We start from the raw sequence: 23,614 nt of genomic DNA, 5'->3' as shown, positions 1-23,614 counted from the left end.
TCTGTCTATCTGGTTTTCTATGACCACCAGTCCGATTATAAAGACCAAGAAATTAAAAAGAGATTTCTAACTTAACATCCCATGAGATGTTACTTTCAATAAGCATAACATGCTTGAACATTTTAATTTGGGAGGTGGAGATGAATGGACTTCCAACTCCACTACTGGCTGCATATGGCTCTAGAAAGTACTTTCTTATGCTCCATTGCAGTATGTTGATATAGTTTTGAAATATTTTTCAATAATGTGCCTTAATTATTTCTTGGATAAGTGAAGAAAACCATCACCTAAAAAGAAAAAAAAATCAATCCTTAAGTAATCAAGTTGCTTTCTCCACAGTTTTATTCCTAAAAATCCTGTTACCTTATCCTCAACATAAAGCAGTCTTGATATTTCAGCTCTAACATGATTAGTCCTGGCTATTCAGGATACTGAATATGTTGCTAAGATAAGGCACTTGAGAAATACTCTTGACATTGCTACAAATGCCCTTATTAGTATCATAGTGTAATTGTTAAGTGTTATCATAGTGTAATTGTTTCTACTTGGAATAGAGTAATTGTGGAAAAGCTCCTATAGAATGACTTTTTAAGTTTAAAATTTTAATTTGTTATTAAAATAAATATGTGCATGGTTTAGAAGGAAAAGTATTAGAATTTTCTCCCCCATTATCCCTATTTCTGACTCTTACTTTAAACATTTTACAACTTTTTTTTTTCTTTCTATTTTTACCTACACGTTTCAAAATAATCTCATGTGGCAGACATGGAGATGCACGGCTCAGATTCCTCTTCAAGAAAGTATTCATTGCCCAGCTGCTGCAAGTACACTGAGCTGACAGCCTTCAGGTGTTAACGTGTTCAGACTTCTTGCTCTTCTAAGCTGAGGCCACCACGCTCTTCTGGAGGTGACTCCATCCGATGACTGGGCAAAGTGGTGATGCACAGGCCTAGCCATTTCTGACTGGTGTATTACTCCTTTACTGAGTCATCTTTACTCCAAACGTCCCCTCCGGGCTTGCAGAGAATTTTGTCAGGTCCATGGAACTGTCTGAGGCCCTCCCAGCTGGATTCAGCTTCCTCTTTCCTTTCCTTTCACAGGTCTCAGATCTGCATTGTAGTCTGTAAGCTTTCCTTGTCCAATTCTACTTTCTCTCCCTCTTACCTTTCATAAGTGTTACCCCTCAAAAAACTGCTTGCCCTGAAAACTCTATTACTTATAGAACACTTACACCTTTTCCACCCGTGGGGTACTCCCCCTCTTCCCTTTCCCAGTCATCTCAGTACAGTGATAACACAGTTTGGTTAAATTTTCAATGATTATTCTATTATTATGTGAATATTGTTCACAGTTCCTCTACATTTTACTAAAATTTCTTGTACAGCTTTTTGTTTTGCCTGAAGTTAATAATTGCCTTATTTTTGGGGGGATTTAGTTTTCTATGTATATTTCATTTTATGTTTCCCTAAACACATTAACAGAAGGAGAACACCTTCTTATAGAATTTAGAATGCTTTTGATTGCAAAGTAACACCATACCCAACTAAAAGTAGCCTAAAAAAATAGGTTTATTATCTTACTCTTAAAGAAGTCTGGAGTTAGGGAGTTCTGGGGTTGGTTAACTCAGTGACATTATGATATCATTGAGGACTCAGATGCTTTTCATATTTCTGCTCTGCCAACCTTAGCATGTTGATTTTTTTATTTTGAGGCTTGAATCCTCATGGTTGTAAGATGGCTGCTGCAGCTCCAAGTATCACATATATAACAAAGGCAGGAAGGAGGGCATTCCTTTCTCTCTCTTTCTTTTTTCTCCTTTTATCTCTTTTTAAAATATGTACGTGAGGAGGGACTTTCCTAGAATTCCAAGAGTAGATTTCTCTTAATGTCTCATTGGCTGAGATTGGCTCTCATGTCCCTGCTGTAGTTAAAGGGGACATGCAACTGTCTGTCATTTTCAGCCTCCACAGAGAGAGGTGCGCTCTGTCAGGTAAGAATAAGAATAAGGTTAGGATATTCAAAGCAGCAAGAGTGAGACTTCCCTGGTGGTGCAGTGGTTAAGAATCCACCTGCCAATGCAGGGGACATGGGTTCGAGCCCTGGTCCGAGATGATCCCACATGCCGCAGAGCAACTAAGCCCATGCACCACAACTACTGAGCTTGTGCTTTAGAGCCTGCGAGCCACAACTACTGAAGCCCGTGTGCCTAGAGCCCATGCTTTGCAACAAGAGAAGCCACCGCCATGAGAAGCCCGCGCACCGCAAAGAAGAGTAGCCCCAGCTCACCGCAACTAGAGAAAGCCTGCGCACAGCAACAGAGACCCAACACAGCCAAAAATAAATAAATTAAATAAATAAAATTTTAAAAAGTAGCAAGAGTATCTGTCATCTCCTATCATCACTGTCAAATAAATAAGAAAATTGATCACTTCCACTGATTTTTCTTTGCAACATCCCCTCCTTCTCCAGGAATTCTCCATTTTCCTGTTCTAATTTAACTGATCGTCACCACCCAGCCTGCTATATGGCTGTGGTAATACTTCTCTCTGTCACTATCCAGGTAATTCTCTTTGACTCTATCCTGTGATGCATCCCCTGTTTTCTGGATACCATTTTCTTCTGTGTTTTTCATGGAGCACATTATTTAGTGGTCCCTTGAGAAAAGTTTCTTGAAAGGCAATTTCATAAGATATTGTATGTCTGAAAATGTTATCCTATCCTCATGCTTGATGAATCATTGGATTCGGTATAGAATTCTAACTAGGAAATAATTCCTTCTCAGATTTTTAAGGGCATTGCTCCATTTTTTTCAAGTTCTGGTGTTGTTAATCAGAGGTCTGATGTTATTATCTTATTTTTATTTTTTGTACATCACATTTATCTCTCTTTAGAGTCCTTTAATATTCTGAAAATGTATAATAATGTGCTTTGGTGTGGATCTTATCGTTGTTTACTAGGCATTTAGTAAATTCTTTTAATCTGGAAATACATATCCTTCAGTCCTACAATATTTACATGTTTTATTTCTTTGATAATATTTTCTACTCCATTTTATCTATTTTTTTTCCCCCTGAAATTCCTCTAGGCTTAATTTTGAACGTTTCTTGGACTTCTTATTCATCCTAGGAGATTTCCTTAACTTTATCTTCCGATCGCTTTATTGACTTTTAAAAATGTATTACCACAAATTTCTAAGAGTGCTTTCTTATTTTTGATTTACTCCCTTCCTTTTTTTTTGTAGCATCTAATTCTTGTTTCATCTAATTTCATCTAATTCTTGTTTCATCTTGCAATATTTTCTCTTATCTCTTTAATCATTAATCTTATTTTATCTCTGAATTATAATTTATATGGAACTTTTGCTCTTTGCATTGTTAGTGTCCTGCGGGATTATTCCCCCTCATTTTTTGGGGGGGGCTCTCTATTATCCATGTTGGAGGCATTGCCAAAATATTTGATGAATGCTAGATGTGAATTTATATTTAAGATTGGAAAGCTATTATAAAAAGCTTATTGAAAATCCGCCCAGTCTTTTCTCTTCTGCTAGTAACCCTTCAGAGAAGACTACTCCAATTTCCTGACTGGGGAGTATGTGACCTGCTGCAAACATTCTAGAAACTGACTGGAAAATGAGGCTGAGGGTCATTATTCATTATTCATAATGTAGAATTTCATTTAATCCCTTTGTTTTCAGTATGGTGTGTCATTGCTCACTCTACATTGTACATGGAATCCCCTACGCTAGAACCATTCTGGTTCAATCCCGTAGAAAATAAAATTCTTGTTTTCAACCAAGGGGCTATATGGAATGGGGGAGGGGATCTTGAATTCTAATTGCTTCTTATACAGGCTTTCAACCAATTCTCCTATTTTCCCTCTCCTCACGCTTACTTTCTCAAGTACTGAGGCTTTCCTGGGTTCTGTGGCTCAAATCAATTAGTTTCCAAATTTCTTCTTTTTTTTATTTCTTTTTTTGCAGTGCTTATACAAATTATTATACTTACAGATGTGTTTATGCCAGCATGTATATTTTATATTTTCATTTGTCTTGTTTACTATATATATTTATAATGTTTTTTACTATTTTTCTCACTAATTTAGTACTACAAAATTGCTTTGAAGCCATTGATCTGCTTTCATAAATTTGAGATATAGATGCAATATATTAATAATAAAATGGAAATGTAACCAACAAAAACTCTAATGTGTAAATTACATAAACTTGAGGTAAAAACCATATCTATTAACTGACTGATCATGTAGTTTAGCTGGAACAAATGTATGCAGTCTTTGATATACATGTGCAACCATTAGGTTATGATTATAAAGAAAAACTGTGATTTCTTTGAAAGCCATAATTTTTTTTCTTGTGCTGTTGACTCCCTTATTTATTTATTAATAATTTATTTATTTATTATGGCCACAAAAATGTTCTATTTTATTATACCAATAATGATAATAATATTTAAAAAACCCTGACATTAATAATAATAGTCACCATTTACCATGTTACATAGAGTAGATGTCAAGCACTGTATTAGGTGTTTACATTGTCTCACTTACATAATTTTTAATTTAAAATTTATAAAATATATGTACACAAAATTGTTTCAGCTTTTTTTCTTTTGAAAACACCAAGCCATCTGGGGATCACCTGAGTGATCACTGGTGACAAGCCGTGGGGAAGAGGGCACAGTTTAGAAAACACTGACTTAATGATTGTCTAGGGTAAGGAGAATCCTTTGTTGTTTTTATGCATGTACCACTTGCTGCCCTGGTTTAGCAATATTCTGGAAAGCCCATAACATTTTTTAAAAAAATTGGACAAATGGCTATTGGTAGGATGCTTTCCAATTGCAAAATGCTTTCACATTCATTATCTCAGTTGAAGTGGGCAGGGCAGGGATTATCTTGCTTAAGAGATATTTCCAAGGTGTTCAGTTAGAATGAAGGCTTTCTGTTCAGTTGCTTTTAGCAGATTTATTGGAGTGTGGTGCTATTCTTCTATAGTGACGTTTATTATTTAAAAAATAGCTCATCAAACTTTTTGCATAACAAATCATCCCAAAATGTATTGCCTTAAAACCAAAATTTATGATTTTACATGATGGTATTGGTTGGCAACCTGAGTGGTTCTTTTTTTTTTAATAAATTTATTTATTTATTTTTGGCTGTGTTGGGTCTTCGTTGCTGCACGTGGGCTTTCTCTAGTTGCGGCGAGCAGGGGGCTACTCTTCATTGTGGTGTGCGGGCTTCTCATGGTAGTGGCTTCTCTTGTTGTGGAGCATGGGCTCTAAGCGCATGGGTTTCAGTAGCTGTGGCACGTGGGCTCAGTAGTTACGGCACACGGGCTTAGTTGCTCGGCGGCACGTGGGATCTTCCTGTACCAGGGCTTGAACTTGTGTCCTCTGCATTGGCAGGCAGATTCTTAACCACTGCTCCACCAGGGAAGCCCAACCTGGGTGGTTCTTTTGCGGGTCTTTCTTGGAACCACTCATGTGGCTTCAGTTATATGATGATTTGACTGGGTTTGGAGGGTGCAGAACAGTCTCACAGGCATGTCTGGCAGTGGTGCTAGCTCTCATCTGGGGCACCTTGATTCTCTTGGGATCGTTCATAGCATGGGATCTTAGTGTTGCGAGAGTGTGAAAGTGGAAGCTGCAAAGCCTCTTATGTTGCATGTTTGCAAAGGTTTGGAATTTGTGCACTGTCTCCAGCATAGATTCAGAGGTGTGGAGAAACAGATTTCCAGCTCATGATGGGAGGAGGGGCAATGTCATGCCGCAAAGGGGCTTGGGCCCAGGGATCAGTGATCTGTTAGAGCCGTTATTATAAGGATCAGCCACAGCTGTTGTCTCTGAAGATTGTTCACTCCATTTTACATTTTCCTCCTCATGAGGACCCTTGAGAGAAATACCTGATTGGCTCTAGAACCAAGGATCCTTCTATTTATCCTAAGCAATTGGTTTCCTTTTATGTTTTGGGTAGTGTTAATTATGGTAACTGACCGGATTTCACTTTTTCCATTGGCTCTTAGGAAGATGAGTGCCAGATATGCAATTATTTCTCAAGGATATAATATATATTTATAAGGTTTAATCTCATTCTAGGTCCCAGGGCCCACTTAATACTTTACCTTTTTATTTCTTCATGAAATCCTCGTACCTTTTTTCTTTTTTAAATAAGTCTTTTATTTTAGAATAGTTTTAAATTCACAGAAAAATTGCAGAAACAGTACAGAGAGTTCCTATATGTCCTGTACCCAGTTCCCCTACCTATTGTAAGCATCTTACATTACTATGGTACATTTGCTGCAACTAAGGAACCAACATTGGTACATCATTATTAACCGAAGTCTATACTTTAGATATCCTTAGTTTACCTAATATCTTTTTGTCTGCTTTGGGATCTCATCTAGGTGACTACATTACAGTTCTGTGTCTTAGGGTCCTCTTGTCTGTGACAGTTTCTCAGACTTCCCTTGGTTTTGGTGTCCTTGGCAGTGTTGAGGGGTACGGGTCAGACATTTTGTAGAATTCCCCTCAATTGGGATTTGGCTGATTTGTTTTTCTCATGGTTAGACGGCAACAATAGGTTTTGGGGAAAACCACATTAGTAAAGTGCCATTCTCATCCCATCAAGGGTATATATTATCAATATGACCTCACCATTGTTAACCTTGATCACCTGGCTGAAGTGGTGTTTGCCAGGTTTCTTTACTATAAAATCACTCTTTTCCCCTTCTTTCCATGCTGTTATTTTTGGAAGAAGGTCGCTATGCACAACTTACACTTAAAGAGTGAGAAGTTGTGCTTCACCTCCTTGAGAGCAGAGTATTCATATAAATTATTTGGAATTCCTCTTTATGGGAGATTTATCTATTACCCTCATTTATTTATTTATTTATTCAATCATTTGTTTACGTCAGTATGGACTAATGGATATTTATTTTATTCTTTGTTTCATAATCCAATATTACATTATTTATTTTGTTGCTTAAATTGTTCCAATTTTGGTCATTGGGAGCTCTTTTAGTTGGCTCCTGTGTCCCTTTGACATAGTGTTTTGAGCACTTCTTTACTTTTCTGGTACTATGAAATGTTCCAGGCTCATCTTTTATATTCCCTACCTCCAGTCCTAGAATCAGCCATTTCTCAAGGAGGTCTACTTCCCTTTATTGGGGAATGGTATTAGGAACCAAAATTTGGGCACTAGTTTGCAGTTCAATTTGTGTTATCTCATCGCATTTTATGTACTCTCATAATTGGTCTATATTTCTTTCTGAAATAAAGTAGAAAAGAATAAATTAATAAACAAGGCACAGTTAAAAAGTAGATCCAAACCTTAAATCCAGATCTTTTCTCTCCAGGTCTTATTTTCCTTTGGCATAAACCAAGCCCAACAATATCTCAGATACGGAAAGAAAGAGACATACTACAGAGTTTACATTGTCTCTTGGCTTGACATTTGATAATCCCAGCCCAGTTAGTGTTGTCTCCTACTATTTTCCTATGCATATCCAGGAACACAGAAATCCTCATTACTCACTGAAAATGCCATCCACACTCATTTGAAAAATCAGTATTTTAACTAATATATAATGTATATAAATAAATAGTAAATTAAAACATTCTCCTTGTAAAAATAAAAAGATCTTAGCTAAGGACAAGCATTAGAACTAAATTTCCATGCAGTCTATATCGAGTGTTTATTTGTCTTTATGTACTTTGGGAAATTCTGCTCTTCCTGCTGTATTCAAATATCACATTATCCATGTCTCCTTGCCAATTTCCTTTATCCGAGTGGATTTCTCTTTCTATTGAACTCACAGTGATTTGTTTACACCTTATTTTACATGGCTTATTTTACATATTCTGCTGAATATGTGTCTGCACTGTCTACCAAATCATGAATTCCCTGAAGGTAGGACTCTGCTTTATGCATCTTTATGTTCCTCCAAAATCATACCATTTTCTGACGCATAGTCTGAGTTCAATAAATGTTTGTTAAATAAATGAAAGAAGGAATGAAATGTAAATTAGTGTATGCCTTATTTTCACAACTACATCAATATTATGAAAGGAGCACCGGACCAGTAGTTAGTAGATCTTGGTTTTACATTGAAGCTATTCATCACAGTGCTATTTGTAATATAAAAGGTCTAGAAAAACCCAAGTAATTTAATCATAACAGAACTGGTTTAGTAAACTATGGTAGACCCACTCAGTGGAATACTACACAACTGTAAACAAAAATGAATGAAGATGTATTGCTGTTAAGTAGAAAAAACAAGGAAGAAGAAAATGTATAATAAAAATATGATTATCTAACAAAGAATAAGCCTGAACCCAAACAAAACAAAACAACAACAAAGATTACCTATAGGAAGGGGGGAGAAAATTGGGTGGAGGGGACCACAATAGAAGCTAACTCTCTTTGAATATGTCTTGTGATATAGTTTTGACTTTGAAATCATGTAAATTTTTTTTTTTTTTTTTTTGCGGTACGCAGGCCTCTCACTGTTGTGGCCTCTCCCGTTGCGTAGCACAGGCTCCGTACGCGCAGGCTCAGCGGCCATGGCTCACGGGCCCAGCCGCTCCACGGCATGTGGGATCCTCCCGGACAGGGACACGAACCCGTGTCCCCTGCATCGGCAGGCGGACTCTCAACCACTGCGCCACCAGGGAAGCCCAAAATCATGTAAATTTAAAAAAATATATAAAACAAAATTAAAGATTTATAAAGCAATTTTATGTAAAGCAAAGTAATACAAATAAACCTAACTGTGTATTGAATTTGTGGTATAACCACACAGAGAGTATTTTTAAAAGTGAATTGAAAACATAGTAATTGGACTGTTCATCACTAGTGGGATATGTTTTGAGGACAAAATAATGGAAAAAAGGAGAAAAAATAAGATTCTTTGTAGTAATTATATTACTAGTAAGAATACTGGCATTGTTACTTTGAAACCATTATAAATATTATAGCATATATTTTATAGTGTGTGTGTGTGAGCACTATAGCATAAAAAAAAAAACAAAAAACCCATGAATCTGACCAAGCCCCTATATCTACTCCTCATTTTCAGGAAACACAGGGGCCAGAGAAACATATTAAGTGATACCAGGGAGATGGATGCAATCAACCAAATCCAGAATGTGGGAGAAAATGACAAGGTAATGACCAGTTTCTTCAGTAAACCAATTGCAAGGAAAACAAAAGGTGGGGGGTGATATACATGAAAAGAGACTTAAAAGACATACCAAACAAATTATTTGCAGTTTCTTCCATTGAAGGCTGGATTCTAATTTCTCTCCTCTTGAACTGGCCTTAGTGATTTGTTTGACCAATAGAATGTAGTAAAAATGATGTTCTGGGAATTCTGGAGCTAGATCATAAGAAGCCTGACAGATGTCACATGGGGCCTATTGTAACACTGTCTCTGGGATTCCTGAGCCTCCATGTAAGAAGTCTGAGTACTCTTACACCAGCTACTGGTGGATAGGCCAGCATGTGTAAGCACAGGTGCAGTCATGTGAATGACGCCATCTTGGATCCTCCAGACTAGCCATTGTCAATGTCACATGGACTAGAAGGATGGAGGAAAGGATGAGAAAGAAAACAAGAGATACATTTTAGGGAGTGTACAATTTGAAAGGCAACATTATTTTGTGATGAAATTGATACTTTATAAATTGTGTGGTGATACTGAGGAATTAATTTGTTTTATTTGAGGTTTGAAAAATAGTGAATGACAAGCAGTTGGTATGGGAAGAGAGAAAGAGAGTAAAAAAAGATGCATAATTATTTCTCCCTTTATGAATGTGCATTCCTGACAGCCCTGAGCACTAAGATTGTCCTGCAGGGAATATGATTAAAGTTACAAAGAGGAAAACAAAATAAGTAAGTCAGCTTTTGATCCTGCTGCTATATTTACCCACAAGAAAGGAGGCAGCTCTCAGGTGGGCCTTTGTCTAAGTAATGTCCTGAAATCCAAGTGTAAAAGAACAATATGAAACCTCAATTCTCCCAAACGGTTTGGGGCAAGTTCAGCCCTTGAGTCCCTGGGGGGCTTGGTTCCCAAGGAGACTAATCCCACTTGCTCAGCATTGAGTATCAGTGGGGCAAAAGAGCTCTAGTTTGGAGCTCTGCAGAGAGGCCCGAGTGCAGGCTGGAGCCAGGTCCCTTGGCCCCATAGGAAGTGAAATGGATTGATGTCAAAACCACTCAAGTGAGCGTGCTTGCTCAGGGTACAGGAGGAGGGGCCTGATGGGCTGGCAGGAGCTGGCCTCTTACTTTGCTGAAGCTCATTCCATCCGAAATAGAGCTCTTCCCCAAAGGAAAGGGGAAAAGCAACTGAGACCTTGAGGTGGGGTCCACATGTGCCATTTAGCTGCACATTGGAAGCACTAAGGATTTATTTTGGTCTCAGTTATAGAGCTATTTCAAGCAGAAGTTGCTCTTTGTTGCCTTCTTATCTATAGTTTTCCATAGACACCGTTGCTTTCGTATGACCATGTCCCTGCCCGGCTGTTCCCAGAGATACTACTTATTTGCTTGGCACACTCAAATGTATCATTTAATTCTTAGCTCAAATGGTACCTGTTTATGCAGGCTTCCCCAACTCCTCTGGTCAACTTGAAGGTCTTTTATCCCATCAATTATTGTACCTTTAATTTACTTCTATTAAGAAGTATCACATTATATTACAATGGCTTCTTTGCATGTCTGTCTGTCCACCAGAAAGGGTAGGAATCATGGCTTCTTATCTCTGTATCCACAGTACCAGCACAGTGCTGAGCACATTGTTGGTGTCAGTATCTTTCTGTTGAATGAATAAGTGATTGGATGGATATTTTATGCATAAGGATCAATTTTGTGAATCAGACTATAGAAATTCTAATCCATGAATATCTTATATTTGTATACAGAGCTTTATGGTTGACAAAAAACTTCCATTTCCATTATCTCACCGATTTTCACAATAGCCTCATCAAATTGATTCACATGATTATTCCCATTTTATAGATGGGAATATTGAGGTACAGGAGGTTAAGTGAATTTTTATAGTCAGCTGGATAATGAAAGGGTATATTGGACTCCAGTCTCAATCTCTGGTTCTAATTTTAGCACTCTCTCTATGATATTACACTGCTTTTTTCTGTTTCTATAACCTGCAAGTATAGCTGCTCTCTTTCATTTGGAAATAGTCACTCACTTTGTTGGAAGAAAGAACAAATGATGCTGATTTTATAGGGTGATATGTTGGTAAGAAGTAGGTGGAGCCTAAAGAATCAAAAACATGGGCATTTGTTGAGCTGCTTTTTTGTGCCAGGAACTTTCATATATAGCATCTCACAACAACCCTGAGGAGCTGAGATGATCTCCATTGAGCACATAAAACAAGCAAGATTCAGGGGTATTATTTGCCTCTTAGGATACCTCATTCTCACAAAGACTCTGAGAACAGTTAGGACCACTTCCATTTTTCAGATGAGGAAACTGAGCTTTAGGAAGGCAGATTGACTTGTCCAAGGGCACTCACCTAGCAACTGGCAGGCCAGAATTTGAACCTGTCCTCATCTAATGCCAAATCAATTTTGATGCTCAGAACTCCAATGATCTGGAAACAGACTTTTACATATTAATATTTTCATATTCTATTTATTTTGAATATGATTATGTGAGGGCTTAGCTAACTCTGTGGGGATTATGAGAGATTTTTCAGACTAAAGATTTCAATTAAACATATTGTCCTCTGCAATCTCGGGATTTGTAAGAGCTGCTCAGTTGAAAGAAAGTAAAAAAAAAAGAGTTAGTGCTCTTGGCTGCCAGACGCAGAGGTCAATGGAATGGTCCTGCCGAAAGGCAAAGGGAAGTGCTGACATCCACATCCGAGGGGGGAGAAACACAACTCAGTGACAAGCCCACACAATTCTCTGAGTGCAAGGTCACCAACAATAAAAAAAACAGTCGAATCATCGAGGACAAAATCTTGTGTGTTACTCAAACGAAAGGTACATTATAATTGAGCCAACTTGAGTTAAAAAAAAGTTTGTTTCAGCATGTTGGCTTGGGAAAAGTACTTCATCTCCCAAATGAAAAGTGTTCATCTGGCCCTTTCCTTTTGGTAAGGCTGTACCTTCAGGGTGCTCAAAAATGGTTTTGCTACATCCTGAAAAATGAGGCCTAAAGAAAAGAGTTTTGAAAGAGGTGGTCTAGGGACTTCCCTGGCAGTCCAGTGGTTAAGACTCTGGCTTCCACTGCACACGGCACCCAAAAAAACAGAAAAAAAAGAAAGAAAGAAAGAAAGAGATGGTGCCCCGGGTAGACTCTGCACCTAAACTATAATAACTTATTTAGAGAACACTTTATCACACACACAGTATCTTCATGCATGTTACCTCACTTAATCCTCATGAACACCCTCTGACTGAGGTGTTCTATCACATATTAGATGTTCATGTAAGGAAACATAGTCACCTTTTTGTGTTTTAGAGAAATAAGGGCAAATACTCATCACAGGCTATAGAACAGTCAATAGATAAGGATTTTCCACAGGATGTTTCCTTTAAAGATCACAAGTGCCCTGTGAGGTGGGCAACCTTACCTGCATTTAACATGAGTAAGCTAAGGCAGAGAGAGGTCAGCTGGTTTGCCCGAAGCTATGTACCCATCAGAGCAAGGATTTCAACCTGTCACAGAGCTATTGAGTGGTGAGGCTAAGACCAGAACCCGTCTTTTCTGAATCATCTTTCATGCTCTGCCAAATTACTCATTTCCTCTATCCCAAGAAACTCGCCCAGGTGAAAGTGGGTCTAAATGAACTTCAAGGTGATTCTTGAAATGCAACAGAAGTTCCAAAAGGGCAACTTAAATGGCATGACAGTTAGGGGAGAGGTTCCAGTCCATATTTTGTCCTAAGAGGCTGAGGGTTTTATACACACACAGGGCTGTTTCTCTAAAGCACCAGCTAGCTTAGAGGGAGTGACTTCCTTGCCTCCTGCTGTCTACTGCTAATAAAAGATGGGTCAAGTGCTGGCCTCAGTTTGCTATAAACAATTAACAGGTAGAAGAAAGAGCATAGAGCTGAGAGTCCTGCAGGAACTTGAGTTAGAATCTTAGGACCAGGGCTAGAGCTTGAAGAGACACTAGTTTCCTTCTCCTATCTGATAGGTGAGGAAGCCGAGAGAGAACATAAGTTTTGTCAAGGGCTTAGGAATGGCTTTGGAGTCAGCCTGGACTGGATATAGCTTTGGCCAACTCACCGAAACTCTCTAAGGCTCAGTTTACTCATTTGTTAGATGGTGATAATAATACTGATACGTACTTTATAGGACTATTGTTCAAAGGTTAAATGAGGAAATGCATGGACAGTGCCTGGCATAAGCAATTTCCCCGTAGCTGATGGCTACTATTGTTACCAGAGCTGGGACTGAAACCCACGGGTCTGGACTCTTGCCTTCTCAGCCTCATGGAGAGTGCCCAGCGCCAGGGCGTGGTTGTACCGGAGCTGGAGTTTGAGGACGCGCCATCCCATCCTCACGTCTTGCGGTTGGAGATAGCCAAGAGAAACGCGCGGGACGAAGGGAAACTAAGGGGTTAAGGCGATGAGCTTGAGAAAGCCCAGAAAACTAGAAAAGCGACCCCCTCACCCCCACCCCCGGCTTAGCCCAGCTAAGTAAGCCCCTCCCCTTCGCCACCGGGGCGGTCGCCGCGCGCTCCATCCCTCCGCCCCTCGCTTACAAGACCTAATGAGCTCCCCCGGGAGGCCGAGCAGCGAGCCCGGCCCCAAGCGAGGAAGCTGTGCCGCGCGCACAGCGCCAGGGCGGGAGCCGGGCCTGGGCGGCGGGCGGGAAGCGGCCGGGGGCGCACGGGCGGCGCTGCGGGCCGCCCGGGAGCCGCGGCGATGGCAGTCCAGGCGGCGCTCCTCAGCACGCACCCCTTCGTCCCCTTCGGCTTCGGGGGCTCTCCTGACGGGCTGGGAAGCGCCTTCGGAGCCCTGGACAAGGGTTGCTGTTTCGAGGACGAGGAGACCGGGACACCGGCGGGCGCGCTGCTGGCGGGCGCCGAGGGCGGGGACGTGCGCGAGGCCACCCGCGACCTGCTCAGCTTCATTGACTCGGCGTCCAGCAACATCAAGCTGGCGTTGGACAAGCCCGGCAAGTCGAAGCGGAAGGTGAACCACCGCAAGTACCTGCAGAAGCAGATCAAGCGCTGCAGCGGCCTCATGGGCGCCGCGCCCCCGGGCCCGCCCTCCCCGGGCGCCGCCGACACGCCCGCCAAGCGGCCGCTCGCCGCAGCCAGCGCCCAGACGGTCCCGGTCCAGGCCCACGGCAAGGCGGCCCCCCGGCGGGAGGCGTCGCAGGCCGCGGCGGCCGCCAGCCTCCAAAGCCAGAGCCTGGCCGCGCTCTTCGACTCGCTGAGCCACGTCCCTGGGGCAGCAGATCCTGCCGGGGTTGCGGAGGCGGCGCCCGCGGCGGGGCTCGTGGGAGCGGGCGCTGGGGGCGTGGGAGGGGACGCGGCCGGCCCTGCAGGGGGTCCGGCCGTCCCCGGCGCCAGGAAGGTCCCGCTGCGGGCCCGCAACCTGCCCCCGTCCTTCTTCACCGAGCCGTCCCGGGCGGGCGGCGGCGGGTGCGGCCCGTCGGGGCCCGGCGTGAGCTTGGGCGACCTGGAGAAGGGCGCCGAGGCCGCGGAGTTCTTCGAGATGCTGGGGCCCGACTACGGCGCCGGCACCGAGGCGGGCGTCTTGCTCGCCGCGGAGCCTCTCGATGTGCTCCTCACCGGAGCCGCCGTCCTAAGGGGACCCCCGGAGCTGGAGCCCGGCCTCTTTGAGCCGCCACCCGCGATGGGGGGGAGCCTACTGTACCCCGAGCCCTGGAGCGCCCCGGGCGGCCCCACGACCAAGAAGTCATCCCTGGCTGCCCCCCGCAGTGGCTTGACCTTGAACGAGCCCTTGCGCCCCCTGTACCCAGCCGCCGCGGACTCTCCGGGCGGGGACGACGGGCCCGGCCTTTTGGCCTCTTTCTCCCCCTTCTTCTCAGACTGCGCTCTGCCCCCGCCGCCCCCGCCCCCGCAGGTGTCCTACGACTACAGCGCGGGCTACAGCCGCACTGCGTACGCCAGCCTTTGGAGACCGGACGGGATTTGGGAAGGGGCGCCCGGGGAGGAGGGGGCGCACCGGGACTGACTGCGCGGTACCCTTCTCCCCCAGTGGAGACTGCTGTGGAGGCGGCCGCCTCTGGGTCTCTCCTAAGCCTAGAGAACGATGGGCAAATGCACGTGGAGTTGAAACGGGATTTTAAAAATTCAGTTAATAAAAGAAACTTAAGAAAAAGAGATGAAGAGAAGTTGGGGGTTGTTTTAATCACAGCCTCGTGTTTAAAAAAAAAAAAAAAAAAGCCGTTGGAAGGTTCTTACCGGATCAGACAAGCCAAGAAATCAAGACGGGATTTGGGGAATGGGGTGGGGATGTCGGAAGGGGCAGGAGGTGGTTTCTGTAGCCACCTGTCCCTTCTCCAACTTTTCATCAAAAGGTCAGTGTATTTAGTGTGCTTGCCCCCTCCAAACAGTGCCCTGGTCCCTCCCCTCCCCTGCCCTTAGAGTGCGTTATGAATTAAAGTCTGTATTGAAAAGAATGGAGCAGAGGTATGTTGTTATTGATTTGGGTGTTTTCTTAGAGGACGGTTTCCTGTGTGGTCTCTGCCTTGTTAGGTGAGAGTGTTATTGAGGACGTGAGGCCAGTGGGCACTGCCGACCTCCCCTGTGCTGGTCCCGGGTCTCTGTCACTTTTCCTCCTAGGTTTCTTCAGGCTCCCTTCTTTATTCCATCTCTTTTAACTTTCCCACTCTTATCAGTGCCCTTGTTCACTTTTCTTTCTCTGGCCTCTCATTGCTCTATTTTTTCCTGTGGGCTTTTCTTGCAAATTTCTGATGTAGGAGGCTTAAATTTAGCAAACCTGGAGTCCATTTCTCTCCTTTTCCCATTCTTCAACCACTTTGGGAGGGGGAGACTGGGCAAGTTATAACATCTTTGCATCTAAGTTTCTTTATCTGAGAGGGTGGGGACGACGATATTTCCTCCACTTTTCACTTCTTCACAGCTTGTTGGGTAGCTCAGAGGGAAAATACATAACATGCCTTGAGCACCCCACCCCCAGGCCAGTGCTTGATTGGGTCTGTAGGTATATATACTTTATATACCTATATAAATGTTTTCTACACATGGAAGCCATTAGGACTGTAAGTCCCATTCTCTTTGTTGGTCCATCTATTTGCCCGGTGATTGCCCTTTCCCTTACAAGCTGTATACTCTCTCTACCCTCTGTCATTTTGTTCCACTCTGCCCCTCCCCCCCCGTTGGTTTCTGCCTCCTGTGCTTCCTCACACCCACATTCTCTCCATTAAAGGGCATAGTGAAGGTGTGAAGTTTCCCAAGGAGACTCTCCCAGACTGTCCCCTGGAGTCTGATCCGTTCATCAGAGGGAGATTGGGGAAAAATCAGAAATATTTTAACCAGCCATGAAGTGGCAGGACTCATGGCATATCAGGATCATTGAAGGGCAGAGGAGGAAAGACCGGGTGGGAAGTGAGCTGCTGGAAAGAAAAAAGTGAGCCCTTCAGTTCTGCAGCCTCGCCGGTGAAAATGTCAGGAGAGACCAACACCCAGACAATACGAGATGTTGCCTACTGGTTATGTTGCAGTGGAGAGAGAGCTGCCTCTGTTCAGGCAGCCAAGATAGATTGTAAGAGTATCCACATGTGAGAAAGTTGAAACCCAGTGTTATGCAAAAGATTTTAAAGTCTAGATCAGTGTTTGCCCAAATCAAAAGTACTGCGATCTTTTCAGAAAAGAATTTGGGAAAAAAAACAAGATACTGAGCCATGGCAGACAGCTTTCAATACTATCCCTAAGTCACTTTCTTCTGAATAAAACCTGTCTTAAGAAAGCACCACAAGAAATACAGCAGAGAGTCCTGTTAACTATGAAAAGAACGTTTGCAAGTTTAGAAACTTGGTGTCTATTAAATTGCGAGGTGGTAACAAATGATTAATTCCACTGTGCTAGCAGAATATTATTCAGCAATTATTTAATTTATTGAAATGACTTTATGCTATTATGATCCCCATTTGAAAAGTGAGGCTCAGACAGGTTAAAATAACTTGTCAAAAGCAAGTAGTGGGTCCAAGATCCAGATCTGTAAGTGTCCTGTCACCGAGACCTGTCTGTTACTTTGCTTCTGCCGTGCTTTGTTAGTGTGTACGGTTTCCAGTCCCCTGCATTACGCTACTAGCAGGGATTCAACATCACCACCATTGACATTTTGGGCAGGTTAATTCTTTGCTGTGGGGACTGCCCTGTGCATAGTAGGATGTCTAGCAGCATCCCTGGCCTCTACCCACTAGATGCCGATAGCACTCCCCTACTTGTGACAATCAAAAATATCTCCATTACCACAAATCCCCTGGGGGGTAAAATTGCTACCAGTTGAAAACTACTATGCTAGACAAATATATAAGCAGCATCTGTGGGGTGCCTGACACTTTCACGTACATGACCTCATTTAATACTTACAAAGGTTTGTGCTTAGGTATTGTTATTATCCTCACTGTTGTAGGTGAAAAGTAAGAAGGGCAAAGGGAGGGGCTAAATCAATCAGCTTAGCTACATCTCATCTCTGCTAATTTACTAGCCATGGACTAGCTAACTGTATTGAAAGGAAGTCTTCCCCTTGGCAAAATTGGATAACTATCCCAAAGGGTTATCATGAGGATTTGCCATAGGGTATGTATAAATGCCCACCACCAGAGAAAGATAGTTCTTAGTACCAGGCAGCCAAGTCTTGGCGTTATGTCAAGGTTCCAAACCATCCAGGATGCCAAGAATGTGTGCTTGGCCCCTATGTAGCCTCCAAATTGTCCCATCTCTGATTCCTCTTCTCCCCATGTTGCTTTCCAGTCTGAGCTCATGTATGCCTGACTGTGCAGCCTACCACAGTACAGTAAGGAGTGCCCATTAATAATAGTCCTGCCAAAGGCTGAGTATATTTTTTGCTTCCTCTCATGTTTCATTTTCTCCTGAAGCCTGTTAAAAAGTATTTTTGTCTCCTTTCTAGCCATGTACTTGCCCACAGACAAGTCTTTTTAAATGCAATGGTAGATATTTTTCAAGACTGGAAATATGTTATGATATGCTGTAGTTGTATGACTTTGGACAGGCTGGGGATCTTAGCCTAGCTGGTGATAATAATTATGTTATATGCTGCGTATTCAGGATTCCCCATCTCAGCTGGGAATTCCTGTGTTCTTGGAATGTGTTTTACTGTTTTCTTACGTCTCCAAGCCTTTGTTCATCTCCGTTCAAGCCTCAACCCCACCCCTCTCCTCACTCTGCATCCTGACAAGATGGAAAGCATCTGTTGTAATCCCCCTCCATTTCCCATTCCCACTTTCACACATGGGATTTTCTCTCAGGCAGGTAGGACCTTCTCCTACCCTCGGGACTCAGCATCCTGCCTCTTCTACTTCATGAGGACAAGATGCTGCTCCATCAATTATCCTTAGCCTCCTATATCTCCAGCCTCATCCTCACTTTTTCCTTTCATTATAGAAATAGGCCTTCAGCATGGTTTAAAAAATAAGAAAGAGGGGGAATAAAGAGGTGAAAAATTCTCTTGACCCTGTTTCCTTCTCTAGATATTACTCTATCTTCTTCTCTTTAGAGTTGAGTCTCTCAGAAAAACAATCCACACTTTTTTGCCTCCATCTCACCTGCTCTTTAAACCTTAACTATTTTGAGTCCTAAGGTGACCAAACATCCCAGCTTGCACAGGACTGTCCCAGACAGAGTTATTTTGCCTGGAGCAGTGTGTTTGGTGGCAGGCATAGGGGATATTGTGACATGCTTTCAATCATTTGTTCTACCCATAGATTGTGACCAGAATTTTCCTCTGTGAGATTAACAATAACTAGAAGCCCTGTTCTCAATGAATCTAAAATTGAGTTGGACAGTTCAGACTATAGGTACAAGAGATGTTTAGTGCCAATATGAGAGTGAAGAAGCAATACAGGAAAATAATCTGAGGGATGTCACAAAGTACTTGATAGTTTAATTCCTAAATAAATAGTATAGGCAGGTTTTTTTTTTTTTTTTTGCTTAAAAAATGTGATGTTACTAGAAACATATTCCAGGTTGAGAAACACCATATTTATTTTTTCGTAGAATGTGATGGCAGGGATGGAGAGGAGAGAGAAAGAGAGAGAGAGAAAGGAGAGAGAATATGTGGCTAGATTCCTGGCAATGGACTCAAGATCCACTTATTACCTAGAATAAATGTTATGGGTTGGATTGTGTTCCCTCAAAAAGATATGTTGAAGTCCTACCTCCCAGGCCCTCAGAATGTGACCTTATTCGGAAATAGGGTCTTAACCTAATCAGAGGTTATCCAGTTAAAATGAGGTCACTAGGGTGGGAGCTACTCCAATATGACTGGCGTCCTTATAAAAAGGAGAAATTTGGACACAGAGACAGACGCAAAGTGAGAAGACAATGTGAAGATATGAAGGGAGAAGACAGCCATGTGACTGAAGTGATGCATCTACAAGCTAAGGAGTGCCAAGGACTGCCCACAAACACCAGAATCTAGAAGAGGCAAGGAAGCGCCTCTCTCTAGCACCTTCATAGAGACCCTACTGACACCTTGATTTCAGACTGCTAGGCTCCAGAACCGTGAGACAATACATTTCTATTGTTTTAAGCCAATTAATGGCACCTTGTTTATAGCAGTCCTAGGAAACTAATGAACACTATGACAAACAAAATTAAATTCTACTTATTGGGCCACACAGCATTGTTGTTGTTTTTTGTGTTTTTTTTTTTGCATGCTTAAACAAGACTTATGTAACTATGCCATATATTATTTCATTTCACTTCATTTCATTTTAGGAAATACTAGGAAAGGGACTCTGAACAGATGTAACACAACCTCTAGAAGCTGTCCACAATTTGAGGGATGGACTGTCAGCAGCCAAGAATGCTAGGGAGGGCTTCCCTGGTGGCGCAGTGGTTGAGAGTCCTCCTGCTGATGCAGGGGCCACGGGTTTGTGCCCCGGTCCGGGAAGATCCCACATGCCGCGGAGTGGCTGGGCCCGTGAGCCATGGCCGCTGAGCCTGCGTGTCCGGAGCCTGTGCTCCGCAACGGGAGAGGCCACAACAGTGAGAGGCCCGCGTACTGCAAAAAAAATAAAAAGAATGCTAGGGAACAGACTGGGCAGCTCAGTTCATGTCCAGGCTTGGTCAGAATGGGGTGCATCTGGCAGAGACTGCTGACTTGTTACGCACTCTGAGGCTCTTGTTGAACCTCATCACATCCAGTGTCACTTGGCTGCAAAGCCTCAGCCTCTGGGCCAGGAAGGACCTACGCTGACAGTGCAAGGGGGTCTGCTCCTCACCAAGAAGTGGGTCTACTGGACAAGCATCTGTGTGCTCAAGTTGGTGCAGCCTTTCCCCTGTCTTCCTTGGTGTGCGCTTGATCGGTATGGCACTGCTTTTGCCCTGTCTCCCACTCATGTTCGGCCGTGTCTGGAGCTCTACTGGGACACCCAGTTCACTTAGCAGGGGCCTGGCCCTTTGTTTTCACTAGACTTGAGGCTTGTGAACGCAGGCATTGTGTGTGTCCTGTTCATTGTTGTACTTCCAGGGACTGTCTGTGTCTGACATACAGGGACTCAAACACTTATCAAGTGAACAAATTGTCAGCCCTCCTTGCTATTGGCAAGACTCTGTCCTTCCTTGCTACCAAATTCTCTGCCAGCTCCAGCCACTACTTCAAGATGCCTTCGAAGATGGCTTGGAACTAAAATGCTGCCTCTCATGGAACTGCCGTTCCTTGGTTCTAACAGCTCTGAATGTCTCACCTGCCCCTCTCATCCTCACTTCCCCTCATCACATTTCCAAGTCCAAGTCCCACTTGCCTCTGGGACCTTGTGACTAAGCTGCTTTCCTAGACCCTGATCCTAATCAGTATCTCTAGCCCTGTTTCAGTTTCTTTGTAATATTTACCCCATGAAAGACCCCCACTTTTCATTTCCCAAAAGAAGTTTTTGTTAAAGTCAGAAATTAGTAGAATTCCTAAAAACACGTGAAATTAACTATATAAGTCATGATTCTATTTGTTTGGCAGCAGTGTAAAAATAACTTTTTTTCAAGGTCGAAAATAGTAGTAAAGAAATATCAGTCAGGAGGAGGGACGGCAGCGAGATGATGGAATAGGTGGTCCCAGTTTGTCTCCTTCACAGAAAGACCAACTAGCAACTGTGTACAACAAGACACCTCTGAAGATTCCAGAACCCAGGAGTGGGGTTGAAGCATACCCTTGGATCACAGAAACCAGGAAAAACTGCATTAGAAGGGTAAGAGCAGGACTTCCCTTTGACTGCATTGCCCCTCCCCCAGGCTGGCCTGGCTCTGTACCTAGAAGGTCCCCCAGGACCTACAACTTCTCCTGTGGGAAAAAGAGAGCTCAAGGTGGACGTCCAGCTTCCCCAGCATTCCAGGATGCTACCCAGGAGGCCCACTTCAGTCTTGCCTTACAGGAATCCCTGGGGGAATCAGTAGGGTTAGACCAGCAGGGATCAGCTAGAGACGGAGGAGGGGATAAGGATCATAGTAAAGCAGCATGTGGCTCTTGGCCGACTGTGTTCCTGCTGGTGGTGGCACCTGAGCAGAGAGCCCAGCTGGTGGCCATGCCTATCCACAGAGCTGAGGTAGTGTCCCTGTCTGGCCAGGGAGCTCTTTGGGCAGTTCTGTCCAGTTTGGGTCCACAGCCAATGGGCTGTCCAGCTGTAGGTCTCATTCTATGGCCCCACCTGGACAGGGTGCCAAGCCCTCAGTCCGGCCTGGTTGCTGAGCATAGCCTCCAGCCCTGGCTGACAAGAGGGCATGGGGAGAGAACCCTGAGCAGCCTCCGAGCCCAGTTTACTGCCCTGTTTGGGCAGGGAGCCAAGCCCGCAGCCCTACATAGCATCAGAGCACAGACTGTGGCCTCACCCAACCAGAGAGGCTGGGCACTAATCCTGCCCAGTCTCAGAGCCTAAGGCCCAGGGTGATTATTGAGCATAGCTGGTGGCCCAACCCGAGCAGGGAGCCAGGCCCACAGCAGAGCACAGCCAGCGGCCTGTCCAGCTGTGGATGACAGCCTGTGGCCCTACCAAACTATGGGACACAGCGTGTGGCCCTGTCTGATCATACAGTCAAGCCAGCTGCATTTTATGAGGCTACCATCTCCCTGATACCCCTGGACTGAAAAACAATGCACAACCTAAAAGTTGAGAGTTATGTTTTATTCAGCAGGCAAAACTGAGGACTTCAGCCCGGGACACAGCATCTCAGAGGAGAGATGCTTCCAAAGAGGTAAGGGAGGAGTCGGGATATGTGGGAGTTTTTGCGACAAAGGCCAGGTAGTTGGAACATCAAAAGATTACTGTTAACTGAGAAAACCAGACATCTCAAGTTAAGGAAGTTAGCTCTTTTCTATGTGTGGGAAAATGCAAGGGTCTGGGCTCACTGAAGTCATTCCTTTGAAATGCATGTCAGCTATCTGGGGCCAGTATCCCAGTGCTTTCTCACCCTGAATCCCCTCAGGGTGTGTAGTTGGGGGTGAGGGCTTGGCTATGGGCAGCCTATTTGTCTCCATCCTGAGTTCCCTCAGGGCTCACCATCTGGGTGGCTGTAGTAGCTTTATGGCTGCAACATTATTTTTTATCTGATATGGCAGGCAACAATTTTTCCATTGACATACCAAAGCCAGATAACAACACTCTAAGAAAAGAAAATTAAAGGCCATATCCCTGAGGAATATTGAAGCAAAATCCTCAACAAAATATTAGCAACTCAAATTCAACGGTACATTAAAGGGATCATACATTATGATTAAGTGCAATTTTTTCCATCAATCAGTTCACACCTGACCAGGAGAATCCCTAGTATCTACCTTCACAGAAGACAAGAACACAGTAACAGCATGTGGTAAGCAGGGACTTGGAGCAGGAGTGGTCTAACTTGCATGAACAAAACCACAATTTGGGGACAACTTACAGCCAGGCTTCTTTATGTTTAATTAATTGCTCAACCACCTACTGCCTTATTTGCATGAATTCTTAGTATCTCTCTGCTAGAGTCTTCCCCTCACCCCAGAGCAGCCAGAACCTGGAGGCTTACACGCTCCAATAGACATATAGTCCAAAAAGGGGATTCAGACTGGCTTTGCCATTCAAGTGAGTCTAGAACTGGGGTCTATAAATCTGCTACTGTCATTGCTTGTCATGCAGCTCGGTTTCACAGAGTTGTACAGATCATATACACTGTGGAGCTTACACACCCAAGGAGATGAGTGGAAACTAAAATCCAGCCCGTGCTTACTGTTGGGCTACTAAACTGGCACCCAAGGAAGGGGATGCCGCCTTCTTTTTAAATTTATACAAAGATGCTAAATAGGTAGCTCTGACCCTGGGTGTCACCACTGAAAACTGGTCTTACTCAGAAGAACAGACCTGTTGGTGCAGCTGAACCCATTTGCTGCAAAAGTCCCATGTGCATTGTGGGAAGACAATCT

At 43.5% G+C, this 23,614-nt stretch overlaps 1 long non-coding RNA gene across 1 annotated transcript; it reads left to right on the top strand.

The window, feature by feature from the left end:
- Window positions 1–7,565: 7,565 nt before the first annotated feature.
- LOC115802570 (uncharacterized) lies at window positions 7,566–23,181 on the top strand. Its single transcript, XR_004023056.2, has 4 exons — window positions 7,566–9,179; window positions 21,300–21,413; window positions 22,351–22,413; window positions 22,960–23,181. It is a non-coding gene; the product is annotated as an uncharacterized LOC115802570 (long non-coding RNA).
- The last annotated feature ends 433 nt before the right edge of the window (window positions 23,182–23,614 follow it).

This window comes from Delphinapterus leucas, chromosome 7 (assembly GCF_059928025.1).
Source record: "Delphinapterus leucas isolate spDelLeu-1000000601 "Yukka" chromosome 7, BTC_Dleu_Yukka2, whole genome shotgun sequence".
Lineage (NCBI taxonomy): Eukaryota > Metazoa > Chordata > Mammalia > Artiodactyla > Monodontidae > Delphinapterus > Delphinapterus leucas.
This window is presented reverse-complemented; position numbering and strand designations above follow the sequence as displayed.